The 20,825-nt window shown below is 48.5% G+C and overlaps 1 long non-coding RNA gene across 1 annotated transcript; it reads left to right on the top strand.

Annotated features, from left to right (window-relative positions):
• The first annotated feature begins 10,365 nt into the window (after positions 1-10,365).
• LOC310769275 lies at positions 10,366-12,110 on the top strand. The gene is made up of 2 exons (XR_014551597.1): positions 10,366-10,453; positions 11,864-12,110. It is a non-coding gene; the product is annotated as an uncharacterized lncRNA (long non-coding RNA).
• The last annotated feature ends 8,715 nt before the right edge of the window (positions 12,111-20,825 follow it).

Genomic DNA, 20,825 nt, shown 5'->3' with positions numbered 1-20,825 from the left:
TGTATGTGTGTGTTTTGAAAACAATTCAGCGCACATTTCTCCAATTAAACACATTTTTGGCATGCCATTTTGCCTAAGATGCATGCTAAGGTTGCCATATGTCCCCTTTTTCCAGGACACATCCTCTTTTTCATGGGTAGAGTCATCATAGTGATCCATAGTTAAAAGTAGAAGTTGGCAGGTGTGTCCTCTTTTCTGCTCTTCAAAATATGGCAACCCTAAATAATAAATTGCTGTATGCTGTTTTCACAAATATATGCACACTTCCCCCCCCCCCCCCGGTGTACACATTTTGGCATGTGTTTTGGCTGGAGAACACCTGTTGCAAAATTCAAAGAAGTCTGAACGGCAAAGGGGTGACACAATGTGCTTTGTGTGTTCCTTCAGGAAGTGCAAACGAGGCCAGTTCACACACTGAAATGTGAACTGAGTGGCATTTCTCCCCCACCCCTGCCCCTGGCTGCCAGTGCCCTCGATCAGGGTAAACCAGGCCTTAACGACTGTCAGAGTTGGGCGATTTAGAAGGGGTCTCCAACAGGCCTCGCTGTCAACCACTGCTGTAATAGGGACCATGTGGTATTGATTTAATAGCAACTAAATTGATCTGATGTTTTCATTAGGCTAAACAAATCCTCGCCACACAGGTTCATTCAAGATGCGCTCACTGGAGGGAGCAGGGCAGTCAGATCGCCTTCCCTTTTCGTCGTCGAAAGATGATTTATCAGGAACAGCGCAAATGCTGACCTGAGGCTTAATAAGACCAGGTCTTTGAATCCATCCGGCAGCCTTCATGGGTGAGACAAGGGAGAAGTCCCTTCAAGAGAATACAGAAGTCTCACAGAGGGAGGAGTAAAGGAGCTTATATGGCAGGCAGGGCCAGCCCACTTGAGACAAAACACAAAATGCCCCCTGCCTCTGATACCTCCTCTGTCCCCACACCCTCGCTGCCATCGCCTCCTCCTCCACTCCTACTTAAGGCAACTGGAGGCAGCTTGGGGCACCAAAGAGAGTGGGGCAGGGGGAGAAGGAGCAGGCATCAGGGGGCAGAGGAGAAGTGTCAGGAGCAAGCCAGCAGTAAATCACACTGTGTGAATGAAGATAACTCTTTATTAGAGAAAACAGGATCTGCACAGGAGTGCAAGGCCTAATGAGCACAGCATCTCATCTCCAGTAGGTCTTGCCCCTATGAGACAGTTTTGGAGATTTCCACCTTCCCACAGTTGCCTAAGTCCCCTCCTCTTCAGACTTTTCCCAAGCAATCTGAGACTGTGCCTGCCTGCCTTTTCCCCTCCCACTTCATGCCTTTATAGGTACTGGGAGATCAGGCAGGAGGGGAGCATGTCACAGTGTGGTAGATCGCCACAAACCTGGTGAGTACAGGTATCTTTTTTTTCTAGAAAAAAAGCACTGGAGCACACAATAGTCATCATGTTCCTCCCACCGGTCCGGTCCACAAATGAGGTGGAGTGAAGCAGCCACCTTGAGCAGGAGAATCCCATGATGTGGTGTACCCATGGATATTCCGCGCACCCCTGCTGCCATTGCTAGGATTGCATGGCTGTGGCTTCTGGAGAGATCTTGCAAGAATCCTGCAAGACCTCACACATTCTTGCTGGAGGCCGCAGCAACAGCAGCAACAGCAGAACCCCAGTAAGTGAGGCTCTGGTGGAAGGCAGTAGCTGTGTCACATTCCCATTTTGCCTCCGGCACTGAAACAGGGCAGGCCACCCCTGGCCACAGGGCTCGTTCCCCAGCAAGGCTCTTCATATGTCCTTGTGCAGTTGCCTGTAATCAAACAGGCCCTTTCCAAAGAAAAAAAGCCTCCCAGGAAGGAAGGGAAAGCGCTATCATCTATTCCCACTAGAAGTGACTGACACTGCCCTTTTAATCAGTGCTCATTGCATCATGAAAAAACATCACCGTTCATCTGCCTTTAATAGGCTTATTCATTTGCCCACTTAGACCCATGTCCCCTGCTCATTAAAACTCCATTCATAGCAGGGTGCTATTTCATGAAGTTCATTTCCCTAAGAGCTTCCCCCACCACCACCACCAATCTGGCTCGATAAGGCTGTGTGGTGTGCCCAGCCAGATTGACATTCACTCACTCATTCATTCTCTCTCTCTCTCTCTCTCTCTCTCCCTCCCTCCCTCCCTCCCTCTCTCTCATTGCACAGACCTGCTTTTGCCATTTCCCTTCCTTGCCATCACTCGCCCCACCTCTGTGCGCTTGCCAGGTTTGGACGCCTGCTTCTGTAGCATGTGGCTCAGCAGGGGCACACACACACACACCACTGGACTCCTTCCACAAGCAGGCTGGAGGGTGATCACAACAATCTGGGCTTGCAGCAAAACTAGCCCACTGGCCCAACTAGTGGGGGAGGGAGCATCAGCCAGCCATGAGGGGACCGAGGGAGGGGAGTCAGCTCTCTGGAATCACAGTTTGTTTGAAACCAATGTGGGGCTAGCATGCAGCAGCATTTGCCATCTCTGCCCCCTTCTGCCAGGTGCAGTATTTTAGATTTCAGGGACGGGATGGTCAGACCAAGATGCTCAGGGAAAACCTTGCATGCAGCCAAGATAAAAATACCCTAGACCAAAAGTTGTCTACATTAAGCGGGGGGGGGGGGGGGGGTCACCATAAAATGCTTCTGAAATTTCATGAAGACTTTAAAAAAAACTTTGTGGAGATGCAAAGGACTGAGAGATGAGAAACCAAAATGGAGAGATTCCCTCGCCTCTGTTGCTCATACTGGGACTATTAATAACACATTATATGCTAGATGCTGAAGAAGCACCAGAGCATGTGGCCCCTTCTCAAGGGATCCAGAGCCAGGATTATGCCCTGTGCAAGCACTTCAGCTTGCAGGGGTGGAGGGTGCGGGGGCAAATGTTTGACTGCTCTGCCATATCTAAAGCAACAGCAGCAGCAACAACCACCAGTCCCTGCCCATTCAGAACTACCCTATGAGGGAGAGTCTGATTCTCAGCAAGCCTCCTCTCCAACATGCTAGCTTTGCAAGTGTGAATATCCAGTCCCCCCACACACACACCTGGTTGGACAGTGGCTGGTTGGCCCAGGGGGGAATCTGGTTTGAGGTGGGGGGGGTCACCTGCCAGGGAAGCAGACCACAGAGAGCAGCTGCCTCTGCCTTGCTATCCCAAGCCTTTGGAGACCAGAGCCCCCTCCTTCTGCCTGAACGGTAAAGAGAGAAAATTAGTTATCCCCCTATTGACATCCAGCTAACCTGTTCTATTCTCCCCTAATTATCCCACTGGTCCCTCAGCCAGCCATTGATTGGAGTTCAATGACAATAACCGTCTACCACTCAGAAGCCGCCCAGGGTGCTAATTAAAGGCTGTTCTTGATCTTGTGCGTTCCCCTCTTCAATGAGGACCAGGCTCTTGGGAGTTTGCCGCTCCTTAGCTCCGGGGGGGGGGAGGGTTTGACATCTTTGGCAAAGGCCTCAGGGGGCTCTGGGGGTCATGCTCTGATGTAGGGGAGTGTGTGGTGACCTGAGAAGAGGCAGTGGGGGGCAGGGAGTGGCTTGGCCTACCATCCAACTTTTTCATGCCCCAAACCTGGACAAACGTGTCTTCCAGGGTGAGTCACGTGACCCATGCCTCACTCATGCACCAAAAAAGTGTTTTTTTCAGCATGAGAGGACACAAGAATTCAGAACCCAAAATGGCCATTACAATCTCATGCGGAAAAACAGGAGGTCTGGGGGTTTTCGGGGCATTTGCCAGGTATGGCTTTGGGTAACTGGCATAGGACCTGTGAAGAGATGGGAAGGCCTCGGGGGGGGGGACACAGAAAAATTGGGGGGGTTCCTGTTTTTTTCCTGTCCCCCCCCCCCATTTTTTCCATTTTCTTCCATAGCCATTTTCCCCCCAGAAGGATTGGAGAAAAAACAGTTTGAGATAGTTTGAATATTCCACACACTTTTTATTTCGTTTTTTCCGGGGAAAAGAGACTTTGGGGAAAAACAGGGGGGGAAACTGGGTTGTTGTTTTTCAAATTTTCCGGGGGTTTTCCAGGCCTTCCCATCTCTAGGCCTGTGAAAGGCTTGCTGGGAGGCATTGCTGCCTTTGAGGCAAACAAAGGTTAGCCACACACACCTGCCCTACAAAGTTCCTACTCTGGACTTCCATTTGCTTTTCATGGGCCTGCCACAGCTCTGGGGCTCCATGCATGGGTGTGTAGCCACTGATCTTTGCTGCACAACTAGAATCCTGCTTATGGAAGCCATCTTTGCCTTTCTAATTTCCTGCCCTCCCCAGTCCCCAGCTGGGCTTCAAGTTCCTGCAAACATATCCGAGGTAAGGAAATGTGTTAAATAGCAAATGATGCAAAGCACAAACCCAACTTATTTCCAGCAGTCACCTCCCCTGCTCACTTGTTGGGTGTCATGAACTGGCAGGGCCACAGGGAGGTGGAAGAGGGTCCTGGGGAGGGGTATAGCTAGGACTGGGACACACTGGGGCAAGCTGGGGAAGGGGAAGGAGTGGGTGCTGCAGGAAATACTCACTGGGTGATGGAAGCTGGTGAGGGCATGGGGGTCCATGGGCGTAGTCAGGATTTATTTTATGGGGGCAAGTTTTATGTCGTGGGAGCAGAACCGAGTTATTTGTGATCAGTTAGTTTAGTATTTTTCTTCATTTACTTGATTTGGGGGGACAGCTGCCCCCGTTGGCTATGCCCATGTGGGGGTCAGTGCACAGGAACCAGAGCAGCAGGACCCATCACCAGAGCCAGAGGGGCCCCTGTCTCCATGAACACGGTGGGCTCTGCAACATAGGGAGCAGCGGGAGGGGTGCTCTAGGAGGCTGAGGCAGTCAAGGACCCACAGCCCAGCTCCCTAGCTGGCCAGGTGGGGCTCGCTAGCTCTGGGATGAGGGATGTGATTCTTCAGCTGGAGTAGGAACAGGGGAGGGTCCCATGCCTCGTCAAGCCCAGATGCTGCAGTCAGCATGCAAGGTATAAAAGGGCAGCAGAGGTGCTGGGTCTGCTCAACTGCCCATGATGGTTGGACCATGGCTTGGATGTTCCAGGGAGCTCTTTGGGACTGCTGGTGTGGGATTGACTTCCAAGTGCCTCAACCCCTGGATTGACTGCAGAGGTGGGAACCTGGCCTCTCTGGCCCTGTTGGCCTGCTGGGCTGTGTGCTAGCGTCTGCCATGCAATCGTGCACTCCAGTGGGACAAGTTGCCAGATACCTCGTGGTTCAGGACACGGGGTATGATGGCTTCCAGCACAGGGTGGTTTTTGTTGGTGTAATTTGGAAAAACGAGTGAAACTGCACTAAGTGCTTGGGCCATGTCTTGAACTGCCCATCCCCTATGTCTGGATTCTGCTTAGCGTTAGCACCCCAGCTGCCCTGGGTGGCTAAATGCCTGGAACATGACTCATCCACCCTCCCTTCCTCTAAGGAATATGTGTACAGGCAGAGGTGGCTATAAAGTCAAGGCTGCATTCAGCAGCGTGTGAGGAGTGTGAGGTATTCATTGAGAAAAGGTTTTTGTTCAGTGCAAGAAATCTGTGGAGAAGCCCTCCAGGCCTCTCCACCTCGCCCTCAGACCCCTCCTAGCCACACCCCTTCTCCCTAGGCCACACCCCTCGCCAGCCCTGGTTTGCACCCTTCCTGAGTGTTCTTGCTTGGCTGGGATGTGCCCTTGAACTCTGATCATGCCCTTTGCTTTTATAGCATTTCATCTCCTGTTTATATTGTTCTCTGAAGTCCCTGTGCCCTCTTTAATTCCATTTTCCATTTCATCCTTCTCTGGTCCGCTTTCATTCACCATTATATCAATCTCTGCTCTAATAACTTTTATTTGCTCATCAAACAATTGCTAAAGCATGCCAACAGTGAATGGACTGTCCAGCAATGTATATTTGCCATACTAAACATTCTTCACCTTATTCACAAGTCCGTCTCCACCTTAAGACCTACAATCTCCCATGTCCACCTTAGGATCTTCACAGTATTCTCTCTTACCAAAACACATTCCTTTCCCCCAGAGGAAATATGAAGTAGCAACATTTCAATTTCAAGGCAACGCTTTTGTCGGGAAAACAGAGAATTAAAAAAATTAAAATTCCTAGCACTCAGAACTCCCTTGATGGTTTAAAACTTTCTTGGTTCAAACAATTAGAACATGCTTTTTGTTCTGCCTTCAACCCTTTAATGTTTATTCTTCTTAAAGTCCCTTGCTTTTATCAATGAAGGATGGAGAGTGGGGTCTGAGTGTATGGAGAAAGTAGCCTACTGCACAAAGGGAACATTTGCATGTCGTTGCTCTGGTCCTGCCCACCGACAGAATAGAATGCGACCCTCAGGCAGCTCTAACAGCTGCAGAAATCACAGTGGCGTAGCGTGGGGGGTGCAGGGGGAGCCGGTCGCACCGGGCGCAACATCTGGGGGTTAGGGTTAGGGGGCGCAAATCCACGGGTTAGGGGGCGCAAATCCACGGGTTAGGGGGCGCAAATTACTTGCCTTGCCCCGGGTGCTGACAACCCACGCTACGCCACTGAGAAATCATGGTTCTCACTTTAAAGAGGGAACATGACTACTCCTTCCTCCTCCCTTACTGGCCCTCCCCCTGTGCCTTTAAAAGCCCAACCTAGTGGAATTAAAGAAGAGCTTTTCCCTGCCACTCTTCTCCAAGGAAGACCACCAGTGAAATAATGCCTGTCAGACTGCTATTGAAGGCACAACAAGGTGGCAACTAAACTGACAATTGTCCAGATAAAACCAGAAACAGCTGCAAGGCACAAACTCGCCTCTTGGCCAAATCCAGTGATGCACTGCTTTGCCATCCAGAGTCCGGGAGAGATTTCAGGCTGAAAGGAATGAGTTTCTCTCTGATGCACTGAGTTGGTCCAAAGTGTTAGGATGGGGAGTGCCTGGAGCTGCCTTCACCAACCTGGTGCCCTCCTGATACATTGGAACTACAACGCCCATGAGCCACAGCTGGCTGGGACTCCTGGAAGTTGTAGTCCAAAATTTATGGAGGGCACCAGGTTGGCAAAGGCTAGCCTTGAGGGAGGCAGGGAGATTCCATGGGACTCAGTCTCCGGCGGGGGGCAGGGGGGAATCCGTCTCACCCAGGAGAGAGGGTAATTCCCTGGGAATTGGGCCAATGAACAGCATTCCTGTTGAATTTGGGGGTGCTCAGCATACACTTCTTGCCTGAGCAACAGGATTATTCTGAGCACGTCTGCGCAGGCCGGGAGATTTATTGACTAGTCTCTTCTCCATCACAATCCCAGGAAGAATTTCCTCCAAGCTTTGCAGAGCAAAAGTGGCAGGGAAGGAGAGAAAGGAGGGTGGAAAAAGAGAAAGAGAGAAGGGGGGGGGGGGAGAGAGAGAGAGAGACGACTTCAATTGTCTGTTAATTAAGTGTTTCGAATTGGCCGTGGCTCTGCGTGGCGTAATAGGGCATTAGAGGGCAGGAATGGATTTTGTGCAGGCTTTTTCAGCAGCTATAGGATGGATCAGGAGGAGAGCACACAGCTCAGAGTTCCAGCAGCACCGTCCATGCATAGCCCTGCTTGGCAACTAGAATTGCCATTTGGCTACTTGGAAGGCGGGTTGGAGGAATGTGATGCGGCAAAGGCGAAATCATCCCTCTGCTGACAAGACCCATTGCCACTGCACCAGCAACTTTTACTGCCCCCTCTCCTTGAGTTTTCTACCCCACTTGTAACTAAGAACTTGAACCTACCTGGGTTTGCCTGTTTCCTCCTCCCTCCTAATTTATTTTCCTTTAGTATCATGCCTTTTCAGTAAGTCTGGGGGACGATACTGCTTTTTTTTTTTTGGTGAGAGATTTATAAGCTGCTCTAGCAGCCTTTTATTTTGGTGTAAGAGCAGGGTTTGGTTTTTTTTAATATACAAATCTTAAGACAAATAACAACAAGCACATGTTATTATAAGGTCACAGACCCAGTAAAACAAATTAAAACTCCAAAACCATGCCATTAGTAACATACACTGAGTTAAAATATATGGTACTTATATAAATAAAGCACAGAAGCTAACCAAGATATAATTATATTAACAAAATCCTTTTACCAGTCCTTGCAGCAGCAGAAAAAAGAAATCTAGCAACTGATTATGTTATTATTCTGTTCATGCCAGCCAGTAAATAGGCCAAATACCATTCAGAGGTCCTTCCCTGGAAATTTAAGTAGGCGGAGAGTAAATGATCTACTCTGTAATAGCTGCCTACATAGAGAGCATGCAGTCATGTCTCAATTGCTCCATATAAACGTGTCACTGGCCGTTGTGGTTGGTGCCCATTGGGACTGGTGGGGTGAAAAGCGAGGAGCCCAACAGTAGGTGGCACCAGAGCAAACAGCAGGCAAATCCAGTTCATTCTAGTTTTGCTCCCCGTCTGCACTATACATTTAAAGCAGTATCGTGCCACTTTAAACAGCCATGGCTTCCCGCAAAGAATTATGAAAACTGTAAGGTGAAGAGAGTCGTTGTGAGACCTTTATTCCCCTCACAGAGCTACAGTTGGCAGAGTGGTTTAACAGCCAGTTCCTTTTCCCAGAAAACTCTGGAAATTGTAACTCCATGAGGGGAATAGATAAAGGTAAAGGGACCCCTGACCATTAGGTCCAGTTGTGGCCGACTCTGGGGTTGCGGCGCTCATCTCGCTTTATTGGCTGAGGGAGCCGGCGTACAGCTTCCGGGTCATGTGGCCAGCATGACTAAGCCGCTTCTGGAGAACCAGAGCAGCGCACGGAAACGCTGTTTACCTTCCCACCAGAGTGGTATCTATTTATCTACTTGCACTTTGACGTGCTTTCGAACTGCTAGGTTGGCAGGAGCAGGGACCGAGCAATGGGAGCTCACCCCGTCGCGGGGATTCGAACCGCCGGCCTTCTGATTGGCAAGCCCTAGGCTCTGTGGTTTAACCCACAGCGCCACCCGCGTCTCTTATGAGGGGAATAAGGGTCTCCTAACAACTCTCAGAAGCACTTATGCTCTGGAACACTAGAGCTAAGCACCACTGCACCCCACAACTTGGAGGGGGGCATGAGCTTCTAGGCAGACTTGCTTCTCCATCACTTCTCACTGTAATGATCTAAGCCAGCCTTCCCAGCCTGGTCCCCTCCAGGTGTTTGGGGCTGCACCTCCCATGTGCTGGCTGGGACTGGTGCAAGTTAATAGTAAGAAACATCTGGAGAGCACCCAGGTCAGAAAAGGCGGGGCAAGGCTCTTTGATCGTTCTTTCAGCTCAAGTCGCCAGGAATCGAGCAATTCCTTATGTCACACATCTCCAGCCTGGTACTGTTTGGGGTAGCGACCACTCCCACCAGCCCCAGCCAGTGCATGGCTTATGTCCTCTTTGCAATCACATCTAAAGGGCTGTCACATAGAAGATGGAGCAAGCTTGTTCTGTGCTGCTCCAGAGGGTGTGACCCAAGCCAAAGGATGCAAATAAGAAAGGAGACTCTGACGAAACATTAGGAGGAACTTTCTGGTGGTAAAAGACCCCTGTCAAAGGCGACTATGGCAGGGGTCAGCAAACTTTTTCAGCAGGGCCCGGTCCACTGTCCCTCATACCTTGTTTGGGGCCGGACTATATTTTGGGTGGGGGGGGGATAAAGAATGAATTCCTATGCCCCACAAATAACCCAGAGATGCATTTTAAATAAAAGGACACATTCTAGTCATGTAAAAACACACTGATTCCCGGACCGTCCGCGGGCTGGATTTAGAAGGCGATTGGGCCACATCTGGCCCCCGGGCCTTAGTTTGCCTACCCATGGACTATGGGGTTGCGGCACTCATCTCGCTTTCGGGCCGATGGAGCTGACGTTTGCCCATAAACAGCTTTCCGGGTCATGTGGCCAGCATGACTAAACCAATTCTGGTGCAATGGGACACCATGACAGAAACCAGAGCGCATGGAAATGCTGGTTACCTTCCCGCCACAGCAGTACCTATCTATCTACTTGAACTGGTGTGCTTTCAAACTGCTAGGTTGGCAGGAGTTGGGACAGAGCAACGGGAGCTCTCCCCATTGCGTGGATTCGAACCTCTGACCTTCCGATCAGAAAGCCCAAGAGGCTCAGTGGTTTCGACCACAGCGCTACCCGCGTCCCTTTTCTGACAGTAAGTGCTGTTCAACAGTTGAATGGACTAGCTCAGAAGGTGGTGGACTCTCATTCCTTGAAGGTTTTTAAACAGAGGCTGGATGGTCATCTGTCAGGGATTCCTTAGCTGTGATTCCTGCATCACAGGGAGTTGGACTAGATAGCCCTTGCAGTCCCTTCCACAGAACTCTACGGTTCTATTACTCAATGGCTGCCAGGCTGCAAATGTTTCACTCTTCTAAAAGACGGACCCTCTGCGATACATTCTGAGCTTTGGAGCAGGGAGAGTAGGGTGTGTGTGTGTTTGGGGGTGGTATCTTGGCTGATACACCTTAAAAGGTTTGTTTTCATGTTGTACTCTCACTACTTACACAATCAACCTGCTCTCTCTGTGTGGCTGCCATGACATGATGCTGCTGCCAGAGGCTTCGCTGGAGCTTTGCTGCCCCCTGCTGCTCTGCACTGGGAATGTGAAATAGTTTTCGAGAGCGGGGGCTTCATTTCAGCCTAGCCAGGATGCTCCAGCAAGTTTCTACCCTTCCACATGCCAGTGTGGTGTAGTGGTTAAGAGCTGTAGTCTCGTAATCTGGGGAACCGGGTTCGCGTCTCTGCTCCTCTACATGCAGCTGCTGGGTGACCTTGGGCTAGTCACACTTCTTTGAAGTCTGTCAGCCTCACTCACCTCACAGAGTGTTTGTTGTGGGGGAGGAAGGGAAAGGAGAATGTTAGCCGCTTTGAGACTCCTTCAGGTAGTGATAAAGCGGGATATCAAATCCAAACTCTTGCTCTTCTTCTCTCATGCCACATGCATGGCCATCTCCACTTGGTTGCTGATTATTTCTCCAGGATTTGGGAGTCTGGGTGGCAGAACGTCCAAACGGTCCCCTGTCCCCATTCCCATTATGAATCCACTTGCAGAGTGTTTCTGCACATGCAGCCCAGGAGTGGGATCTGGGCCTGCATTTGCTCCTAATGACACACACTAAATCCTGAGGATCCATAAAAGCTTAGGCTACAAGATAGCCTTCCCCAGGCTGCTGATGCCCTCCAGAACATAGAACAATAGAATTGTAGAGTTGGAAGAGATCTCCAATGGTCATCTAGTCCAGCCCCCTGCAATGCAGGGACTGATGGGAGCTGTCATTCAAAACATCCAGAAAGCACCACCAGCCTGGGGAAGAGTGCTGCTCTATGGAAATCTATTAACCTTTAAGGTGCAACTGGACTCTTAAGGGGAAGGTCAGCAGTAGGGCATCTGTTTGCATGCAAATCCCAAGCTCAGTTCCTGGCACCTCCAAGCAGGGTGGGAAATGCCTGAGGAGCTACTGTCAGTCAGTGCAGACAGTACTGAGCTAGATGGACCAGTGCAGCCAGACTCAGCATCAGGCAGCTTCCTACGTTCTTCCGGTTTTTGTTGTTTCCACCTGCCTCACGGAAAGGTGTCTTCTGTTTCCCTGTCTGAGCAAAGGAGAAAAGACTCCTGGGAATGTCTCCTGCTCAAGCTCTGTTGATGGAGCAGGAGCTGCACCAGAGACAGGCCCTTCCAGTTAGCCCCCTACCCAGGAGCGATGGCTCCCTTCTGACACCCCATGCTCTGCTGGCAGCATTCGTCAGCAGCATATTTCCTTCCATGGCAGCTGCCACCTGCATTAACATAATTAATTATATTAGGGGCTGGTGGATTAGCCAATTATGAATGTGCCGATGTTCTAATTTTCCTTTAATTAATTTGTTTTGTTTACAATGCAGCAACATCTGTAGTGTCCCCACTGGACTGTACCAGGAATGAGGCAGGACGTTTCTCCTGGGAACTGGGGAACTCTTCCGCATGACAGAACTATCTTTGAAAATCCATCATTTATTTCTAGGTTGATGTTTAAATACACATTTGAAAGGGCCAAGCAACTCTTGGCTGCATCTGCCAGCAGCCATCCTCTCTTCTGCTCATCAACATCTATGAAATTTTCCTGCTTAATAAAACTTACCAAGCATCCTATAGCAAGAGTTGCTTTGAACTGCCATCCGCAAAATCCATTAACACAGCTGAGAGATTTAAGTGCTGTGTGGGTCATTTTCTCCCTATTATCATTTTCTCAGTATTTGCCCAGCCATGCCTACACTAACTTTGAAGATATATATTAACATTTGTAGAGGGCTGGAGGCAGCTTAAAAGAGGAATCAAATTTCACTTTCATTGCTGGTCAAAAAGGTTTTTCAGGTTTTGTTAGTGCATCAGAAACCTGCTGCACCTGTTTGGTCAAATAAGACCATAGGATAAAATAAATGTTTGTGTATACTCCTGGGACAGGACTGATGCCTAAGAGAACATTTAGTTCTCTGGAAAACTATTATGTGACTCTAGCTTGGACACAGAGCTTTTAAGTGCAATCCATGTCATGGGACACGGGTGGCGCTGTGGTCTAAACCAGTGAGCCTAGGGCTCGCTGATCAGAAGGTCAGTGGTTTGAATCCCCATGACGGGGTGAGCTCCTGTTGCTTGGTCCCAGCTCCTGCTGCCCACTTAGCAGTTCAAAAGCATGTCAAAGTGCAAGTAGGTACCACTCTGGGGGGAAGGTAAACAGCATCTCCATGCGCTGTTCTGGTTCGCCGGAAGTGGTTTAGTCATGCTGGCTACATGACCTGGAAGCTGTAGGCCGGCTCCCTTGGTCAATAAAGCGAGATGAGTGCCGCAACCCCAGAGTCGTCCACGACTGGACCTAACAGTCAGGGGTCCCTTTACCTGTATCTGGAAGGAGTGGAGGAAAGCCAAGTATGTATAAACCCTAAATCTCAACAGGAAATGATCTGGCCATAACAAGAGACTGCTGTCTAGATCCCCCACTTTCAGATCACCTTCTTCCTATCCAGTTGGGAAAGCAAGGTCCGGAGTATGGCCTGCCACATGCATTGGGCTGATGACATGTTGGGTTGTCATGGCAGTCATGAAGTCCTGAGCCACCCCAGAGCCAGTCACCTCAACATGGATGTTGAGGTCCACCGGAAACAGTACTCTGAGTCCTCAACACCACCTCCAAAACCAGCTCTGTCAGCTCAGGCAGGCAGGCAGCCTGCTAGGTGGTAAACCAGCAGAATCCCTAATCTGTGCCAGTTGTCCAGTGCCAAGAACAAACCATCTAGTTCCCTCCTCAACTGGACAGAGAACCTGGAGAAAGAGGTGGAATCTCTGTAGGCTACAGCAACCCCCCTTCCCCAACCCTGAAGTCTGCCCTATTGCTGCACTGAGTCCCCAGTTGGGCGAGACCAACTCATTCTTGCTCACCCACCCAGAGCTCAGTGATTCAGACCAGATTTGCCTCCTCATCCACAATCAGATCATAGATGAGGGAGGTCTTCAGAGCCAACCTAGCATTCAGCAACAGCAGCCACAGACCCAAGGGCCAGCGGTGGAGCTACCTGTTCCGGCACTGGGAGCAGTGTACATCCGGGGGCATGGCTGGCGCGCGTCCCAGGGGGCGTGGCGTGCACCGCAATTCCCCAGGTGTGGGGCTGGAACTGGCATGTGGCAGAGTCACTAACTGCCTCTGCTGTGTGCCCCTTACCTGGCCTGCCCCACTGCCCACACCATAGCTACCCTTACGCTCAGTTGGTTCGAGCACAGTGCTGATAATGCCAAGACTACAGGCTTAACCACCGTAAGAGACAGCTGCATAGTCCCCTCTGTTGCACTAGATGAATCACAGGGTCTCTTCCAACTCTATGATTCTGTACAGAACCATTGTGATTGCGGTCCCCCCACTCTCCCCAGCTTCCCTCTGTTATAAGAATTTTAAGGTCTCAAATATAGAATAAATATTCATAAATGCACACATATCTAAATTCATGAACCATGTGTCTGAAATAGTACAGGAGAGCAATCCTGAAGCCATTTTGATTCTCCCAACGACTTCAAATATTCCTCTGCAGTAAGGGAGGCAAATGGGGAAAGGCTTCCCATTGTCTTTTCGCTTACAAATCCTGACAAGGGCATATTTGTGTATGAACAGGGTGAGCCTGTGACCTGGATTCGGGAACTTAAAGTATTAACCATCACAAAAGAATGGCCAGTCTGCCCAGGTAATGCAATCAACAACCATTATTAGGTATCCTGGCAGACAGGATTTTTGCTGTAGACCACCTCCTATGATGTATGCATGATGACTGGGGGGGGGGTCTTTGGCTAAGGGGGCTGGGCAATGTCAAAAGTCTTTAAAGGTTCCTGCACACTTTTGTTCAGCGTCTTTCCCTCCTTGGGAGAGGAGAACTCTGTTGCAACAGAAAAATAAAGATCTGCCTTGCTTTCCACTGGATCCTGCCTCCATCCATTCTTCTCATGGACTTAGGGGACTCAGAGTCCCATGGGGAGTTGGGCAGCAATAGCCAAACCCCAATTTTTACATCACCTCCCTCCCACACAACAGCAACAATACAAAACAAAAATCAACCACAAAAATTAAACCCAAAACAGGTAAAAACACTTTAAAACAGGGCAAGGCAGTCACCCAAAAGGTGATGTTAAAAGGGTGGCTTGCTCTGGTGGCGAGCCTGACCCCACAGCAGCCCACTTGTATTCCCCCAGTACATTACTAGAGGAGGTCAAATATAGAATACATATTTATAACAGTATAATTAGCAAGAGAAGATATTGTCTTAAATGTAGAATATATCCTCTGCTGTTGCTGCCAATGGTGGCTCATGAGCAGCCTTAATTTGCTGGCCTGTGACTGGATCCCATCCGAAAACAGCAACTGTCTGAAAGTGCATCATAAAACATCATACTGAGCAGAAGGGGACACTGAAGTGCCAATGGTGTGCTCTGCCCAATAGGGGGCAGCAGAGAGACCTCTTTCCAAAGCCCTGCAGGAACTGAAGGTGGAATAATAAAACGATGCACTTTAGCACCATTTCCCAGCCAGATCAAGCTTGAACCTCTCCACTGCTTTCTTGCACAGAGCAGAGAGAAGCTGTTCACAGGAAACCTCATTAGGAGGAATTAACACATCAGCCTTTGACAGCCTGGCACCCTCAAGATGTTGCCAAAGGCTGAACTAACTGAAGAAACATCTCCCTCACGCCCACCCCCTCCATTTTATCCTCACAACAACCACCCTGTGAGGTAGATTAGGCGAGACATTCTAACCACTGCACCAAACTCTCTGGTTTTCACACATCCTTCCGCAAAGCTAAAGTAGTCCCAAACAGATCCAGTCCCACGGTTGTTTCCCTCTAGCTGGATCATCTTTACAACAGGGATGAGGAGCCTGTGCCATAAGAACATAAGCAAAGCCCTGCAGGATCAGGCCAATGTCCTATCTAGGCCAGCAGCCTGTTCTCGCAGTGCCTGAACAAATGCCTGTGGGAAACCAGCAAGCAAGATTCTCCTTTGTGAATTGGGTGGCCATCACTGTATCCTGAGGGAGTGAGTTCCATAGTTTAACGATGCATTGTGAAGTACGTTCCTTTAACCCCTCCTGAATCTTCCAGTATTCAGACCCCTGAGCCGCCTGAAAGAAAGCCTGTACAGGGAACTTTTTAAAAATGTTTTATTATGTTTTCATATACAATATGTTGGAAGCTTCCCAGAGTGGCTGGGCAACCCAGTCAGATGTGTGGGGGTATAAACAGTAAAATTATCATTATGGAATGGGACGTCCCTATTTTCACCGCAGAAATGTTGGCGGGTATGGTATCTGTCCCTCCTTGGCACAGTCCCTGCTGTGTCTTCCTCCTGGTCCTCCAGAAGCTTTTGCCCTACTAAGCAGACAGGAGCAACACCATCAGTTAAGGCTGCACTTAGCGCTGAAACAGAAAGTTTCCTGGTTATCAGCAGGACCCACCACCACTACCCCCTTGCTTTGTTTGCTGTCCCAGGGCACAGAGCGGGAGACAGAAGCTAGCACATGCTAGGGCAAAGGAGACCCCTCCTCAGACACTTGGAAGTTCTGCGGATGAACCCCAGCCCTTTGCTGCTTTCTGACCATCACATATGCCACCCTGAAGCCCAAAAACACTTCTTTGGTTGCCTGTTTGAAAAGCAGCAAAGATCAGACGGCAAGGGGGAAACAAACCCAGTTTGTGTTCAAACTGGGTAGGAGGTCAGGGAGGTGGGGGTGGAGAGAAAGAAGCAGGAAAAAAGCAGCTCCTGTTCCAAAGAAGCTGCAAACAATGACATAGTTAGGGTAGGTTTAGACTCTGGACTTAATATCTTACCAGGGCTGGGAGGGGCAGTCTTTTCAGGCATCAGTTGTGTGTTATTTACCTCCGTTCCAAATGTAGTAAGCTAGCCCTGTTCATACTCATTCTGCTGCTTGGGGCCCTGAACTTCTGCCCTGATGATGGCACAACTGGCCTTAAAACAAGGCTGCAGGGCCAGCGCAATACCTGTTCTGTCTTCATAGAGCTGTCCTCTGGGCACAAAGTGTTGCAAGGTCAAGAGATGGGCAACTGAGGTGGGACTGATCATTTGGGCTGGAGGGTGGTGAAGGGAGAGAGTCCCATATTCTTCAGAGGTAGTGTTCCTTTTCTAATTCCTCTCATGTGCCTTGAAGGGGGTGTCCCAGGGAACGTTGGCCAGAATGATAGAAGGCTTATTCCTCACAAAGGCCGCAGTGAACCAGTGTCCTGGGGTGAAGAGACCTTTCTAGTTGCCCAGGAATTTTAGATTCTAGATAATTGTTGGGAATGTGCTGTTTTGCATTTGGGTGCTGGTGTTGTTTAATTGTCTTGTGCTTTATTATGTTTATTTGTTGGTTTCAAATCACACTTGTATGTTCTGCAAATCAATTTTATTCACCCTTTTGTAGGCTGCCATGGAATCCTGTGAAGAGAAGGTTAGAGATATTTAAAATAAAGGCCGCATGCTCAGAGACATTAGTGAGCAGCATTGTGAGGGAGAAGGGGCAGCGGTGGCGGCATGGAGAGTTCTGCTTATTAGTAGATGGGAACTCTGCTGAGGCATGAAGGCTGCCAGCAACACCAACCCCTGAAGGCAGTCCAAAGGAGAGCCAACACAAGACCAAACAAAAGTGGGTCTGGAAGCAGTGGAGTTCACCTGACTTACCTGGGGTGCCAACAGGGTACCTGCAACATTTCAAAGAACTGGCACTACCTGCTTTGGGCCCTTTCATTGGAGCAACAGAGGTGAAGAGTGAGAAAGGACTTTTGCAGGTTGTATAGAAATCGCAGAATACCCTCCTTGGAGAGACCAATTAGATTTTATTTTCATATCTGGAAGCACTTTTTAAATTGCTCATTTAAGCAGACTTTTAATATTTATAATGACAATTTTATTATTAGGCTTAAAAATAAAAATAAATAAATAAAAATATGCTGTTTTAATGTTTTCATCACCTTTTTATTATTGATGTTCTGTAATGTGTTTTAAATGTTGCACACCGCCCTGGGATTTTTTTTGATAAAGGGCAGATTGTTTTTTTGTTTGTTTATCAAATGAATGAATGAATGTTAGTGCAGCTTTCACCAAGCTGAGGATTACACAGCATGGATCTCACAAAGTGATCTCTAGTCTGGGAAAGTTTATGATGTAAGGCAGCCTTTGCAAAAGTGGTGCCCTCCAAAGGCTTCTGACTACAGCTCCCATCAGCCCTAGCCAGACAACCTTCCTTCCATTCATTCATTCATTCATTCATTTTGAATAGCATTTGTGCCCTGCTCCTCAGGGTCAGAAAGGCTTCCAGTGTGGATGATTTAAGGTAAAGGTAAAGGGACCCCTGACCATTAGGTCCAGTCATGACCAACTCTGGGGTTGCGGCACTCATCTCGCTTTATTGGCCGAGAGAGCCGGTGTACTGCTTCCGAGTCATGTGGCCAGCATGACTAAGCCGCTTCTGGCAAACCAGAGCAGCGCACGGAAATGCCATTTACCTTCCTGCCAGAGTGGTACCTATTTATCTACTTGCGCTTTGACGTGCTTTCGAACTGCTAGGTTGGCAGGAGCTGGGACCGAGCAACGGGAGCTCATCCCATCACGGGGATTTGAACTGCCGACCTTCTGATCGGCAAGTCCTAGGCTTTGTGGTTTAACCCACAGCGCCACCCGTGTCCCTGTGGATGATTTACAATAGATTAAAACAAACTGAAAGACTTGCAACTAAAAGCCGCAACACAAAAGGGAAAAGAGGTGAAGGGTGAAGCAGGGGAAGAGAAAACCCAGGCACCAGTTCTTAAAGTTAAATAGTTTTCATAATGACCAGCTGGAATTGAAAGATTGCACTCTCTTGGAATGGAGGATTCTCTCAGGCTACAATCCTTCCTTTGTACTATATGCAAAGTGGAATTGGTAGCATATGTTGGCTATGTTAATAAAGTTTTAATTTAGGCACACCTGTGCCTCACGATATAATGTGGAACTGATCATTACTCCCGCGAACAACAAATGCAGCCTATGGAAAGTAGAACGGTGGGTTTCAAGGCTAGTAACAAACAAGCATCATTTTTAAAGAGCAATTATCTCCCTCCATCAAATGGGGTAATAGAGATACTCTAATTACCAGACGCAACTATTGGGCAACTGGGGATTGTAAAGTTTGCTTTTAGCAGCAGCCGTTAAAAGACACTCTCCCTCCCGCCCCCTCCCTTTATTAATTTATTTAAAGCACCTACCCCATGCATTTGCCCAAAAGGTTCTCAGGATGGCTTACAAATCAACAAGAAAAACTGCCATTAGACTATCTCTAGAATAATTACCATTTATACTAGTTAAACACCAGCAATCCATAAGCAGTAAAATGATATATAGTTCAGCTAAAAGCAAGCCCCTTCTTGCATTAAGAAGACGAGAATGAAAATGCATCCTCTGCCGCTTTTTGGAAGACGAGGGTGGGCTTAGTCTGCCAGAGCTTCTTGGGAATTGATTACAAAGCAATGACCCTACCACTAAGAGACGCTGTTTAATTCTGGGCGAGGAAGAAACCTCAAAGATCGCTGTATGCAGGCAAACACATCCCACATAAGTAACTAATCCTCACCCTTAGGTGATTCGGACACTAACTAAAGGCCTTTGAGTTTAAAACACCACATTGTAATGGTATTCAGAAACTAATCAGGGGTTTTAGCACAGGGTATTGGTCTACCAGATCAGAAGGTTGGCAGTTCGAATCCCCGCGACGGGGTAAGCTCCCGTTGTTTGGTCCCAGTTCCTGCCCACCCTGCAGTTCGAAAGCATGTCAAAGTGCAAGTAGATAAATAGGTACCGCTCCGGCGGGAAGGTATGCTGCTCTGGTTCGCCAGAAGCAGCTTAGTCATGCTGGCCACATGACCCGGAAGCTCTCTGCGGACAAACGTAGGCTCCCTCGGCCTATAGAGCGAGATGAGCGCTGCAACCCGAGTCATCTGCGACTGGACCCAACGGTCAGGGGTACCTTTACCTTTACTGGTCTACACAGGCCACAGGCACTAAATCCAGGATGACTTGAAAAGAGCTTTGTTTGCCCTAATGCAGCCTTCTGTTATGGTATAGGGTGGGACTGATGGGAGTCCAAAATATCTAAAAGGGCATCAGGTTGAGGAAGGCTGCACTAGTAGATGACCTGCCCTAGGAGGAGGAGGAGGAGGAGGATGGCTATGGAAGTGCAACTCTGTTGATTCTTCTGAATCTGTCAGCAGCTTTTCATTACATTGGCCATGGTATCCTTCTGCACCAACTAGCCAAGATGGTTCTGGGAGGCAGTTTCATGGAGACTTCAGTCCTTCCTGCAGGGAAGGTCCCAGAAGGTACTACAAGGAAAGTGCACCACCCAACAGAACAATGAAAGGCAGACCACAAAGTTGCTCACGACCATTTCTAAAGAGGAGTTTTGAAGGATCTACAGGCAAAGGCTTAAGTTCCACAGTGGAAGACAACTCTTGGGTCACCTGCATGCATCACATCATGGATAAGATCCTCGGGGCATACCTCTCGGATCACACATGGATGCTACACTCGATCACTGCTGTCCCAAGGGACCCTCTTCTTTACTTGCTTGTGCAGTTGCCCTGTTGCTGGTGGATGGATTTGTTACATATGATCAGGGATGCTGCAGACTGTTACTGACATGTCTTACAGCTTCTGCCTGCCATGTGAAGCTAGCTAGAGCAGCTACTCAATCAAACGATCTGTTCTAAGAAACTGAAGCTCACAAAGTAATCCTTTAGCAGCTACTCTATCCTGCAACATCAAAGGTCCTTGATAGCTCACTTTTATCTTATTTATGTGTGGCTGATCTGTATGCCTCCAGAAAATGGCACCTTCGCCTTAACTCACCAGGAAAAATGTGGGGGAGTGGGAGGTACTGCACAATTTTGAAATAGATACCACATGCATTAAAAGTCAAATTACAGATTGCCATAATAATAAGCTATTATGGCTGTGGGGGGAGTGTTTAAAAACATAGTCATTGTTCCACGTGCCTTAAGTTAAAAATAACTCCATTAAATGACTTGCTTTTGCAATTAAGGCTACCCATCAAGCTTGAAGATTATAAGTCTGTTTTTTATTGCCATAAAAATAAATCCATGTTGTACAATACAGGGCCACTTAAAGGAAAGTTATGCAGCTATATTTAAAGATTGTTTCCAGCAAATCAAATAAATGCATTATGAAACAATGTTTGCAACTGGAAGATCTATTATTTTTGCTCACTTTTGCAGTTTTGCCTCCCTACTTTCCTATTTGCACCAACAACAGCAGGAGGGTCTTGCTTTATTTCTTTAAACC

Source organism: Podarcis filfolensis, assembly GCF_964270895.1.
Source record: "Podarcis filfolensis genome assembly, chromosome: 8".
NCBI lineage: Eukaryota > Metazoa > Chordata > Lepidosauria > Squamata > Lacertidae > Podarcis > Podarcis filfolensis.
Note: the sequence above shows the minus strand (reverse complement) of the source record. Positions and strands in the feature narration are given on the sequence as shown.